Raw genomic sequence first — 2,234 nt, 5'->3', positions numbered from 1 at the left:
TCCTTAGTTGTCGCCCGGTGATTCAATATGTCTATCTGCAATGGTCTCCTCGAATGAAAGGAATATAGTTATTCCTTCCCTGCACGGCACATCTGCACTTCCGTGTGCCATCTTGTTTCAGAAAAAAACAAATTTAAAAATGCAAACCTGACCAGTGGATGACAGTGTATTGCCTGGCTGATGCGCATTGCCTAACTGTGACATTAAGATTCATTCACATAGGGGAAAACAATGTTTGAATGGCTGTCCACTGTAGTAACCACTGTGCCTGATTGAGTTCCATTTCAGCTCCACTGATTCAAGCCAAAACTGAGTTCAGGACATCGACTAGTAACAAACAAGTGACTCGAGGACATCGTCATAAAGTCATGGCACGGTATCACATGCTGACATTTTTGTTTGCTGGTCTTCATGGATTCCTAATTTTGGGGAGCGGTTGACTTCCCAACAAATCTTACATTTATAGTTATCAGATTAATTGGAATTGCGATTAAAATAAATTATTTTTGGAACAGCAGTGGTGGGTGGGCGTGTTCAACCCACTCATACACCACATGAAACAAGCGCCAAACACAAATTATCACACTAATAATTCGATCTCAAAAGGATGTTTGTACACACGCCCAAATGATCATCGGTCATGATGCATTCCATCATGACCGATGATTGGAATGCTATTTGGACTTCAAATAACTGCATGTGCGGGGGGAAAAAGGTTAACTCATATAAGTGAGCCAAATCATGCTACCGTGGCGTCACTGTGCCAGGTTTAGGCAGGGACAAATTTGTTGATACCCCTTTGCGATTAAAACAAAAACCCACAAAAACAGACATTTGCTTTCATGTGGTTAAAAAAAAAAATTATTAAAACAAAAAATTAACAGGCCCGAAAAAACAACCTTTTGAGGCTATCATGCTATCAAATAAATCTTTCTTGCAACTTTTGCAATTGTCGGCAGGTATTGTGACACATTCCAGTTGTCTCAGATTTAAAGGGTGCATTCTCCAGACGGCGCATTTCAACTAAACATGAAGTTTAGCAATTAAATGTGTTTGTTTTTTCCATCAGTGGTGCTCTCCTTGGTTGTCTCCCACAAAGTCCGCGTTGCCTCAAACAACAATGAGTAGTGCGATCTCACACTGTTGTACCTTAGCCGTGGAGCTCACCTTCAATTTCTTTGGAGGTTATCCTGGGCTTTATTCTTAGAATTCATCGTGCCCATTTCAATTTTCCTCCTGTGTCAACATCCAGGAAGGTTAAGGCCCGGATTCCTTCATCCCCCCTGAACCTGAGGCCATAATCCAACAAAGGTGAAGGAAAGGTGGCATAAAGGTTCAGAGATTTGATTTTAGGAAGTGTCCCCATTTCTCTACATTCAAATGATTTTTTTACCTTTAAATTTAAAAGATCTTTTCCAGTACCATCATTTTGGTCGAGTCGTGATTCATGAGTTTATTTGTTTGTATGTTTTCAAATAATTCTGTTCATCCACAATTTAAAAACAATGTCTGATTTTCATTTGTTAATTGTCATTAAATTTTCATTTATTATTACTTTTTGTCAGATTCAAGTTATTTCTGGGACCACTGTGTATGTGTTTTTTTTTTCATTAACAGTATGTCCATTTGTAACTGTAGTTGCTGATTGCTAGAGGGCTTTGTTGAAAATAATATGTTTGGTTTGTTTTAAAGTCTCGGAAAGAGTCAGCTGCTTCATTGAATGCCTCTTTCACCATCTCTCCATCTTGGAAGCACTTTTTATTTTTTTGCTGCATGATGAACTCACTCACCCAGAAATACGCTTCAGTGACTGCTTTTGCATTTGTGGTCATCTGTTTCTTTACTCGTTTGGTTTGTGTGATTGTTTGTGATTATATGACTGTGCTCTTTGAAATAATTCAGCTGTGACAAAAAAGATTGCCGTTACACATTTCCTTTTGTAGTAACCAAGCACAAGTCATGCAACGATGTTGGGAAGGGCCCCTTTATCAAACTATGGTTAGGGCCCCGTCAGCTTGGTCTGACACTGATGGCACTTTTTGTTTTTATTTAACCCGTTCAGGGACAGCGGTTACTCCAGTGGACAGCGTACCATGTTATCGGGTTACAGGGTGCATGAAAGGGTTAATTTTGGTTTATTTGTGTGCTGTATGTCTGGACAGCTTGCAATTGAAACACGCCCCCCCCCCCACCACACACACACTCACCAACACACACACACACCCACACCCAAA

Source organism: Hippocampus comes, unplaced genomic scaffold (assembly GCF_001891065.2).
Source record: "Hippocampus comes isolate QL1 unplaced genomic scaffold, H_comes_QL1_v1.1 scaffold187, whole genome shotgun sequence".
Classification (NCBI taxonomy): domain Eukaryota; kingdom Metazoa; phylum Chordata; class Actinopteri; order Syngnathiformes; family Syngnathidae; genus Hippocampus; species Hippocampus comes.
This window is presented reverse-complemented; position numbering follows the sequence as displayed.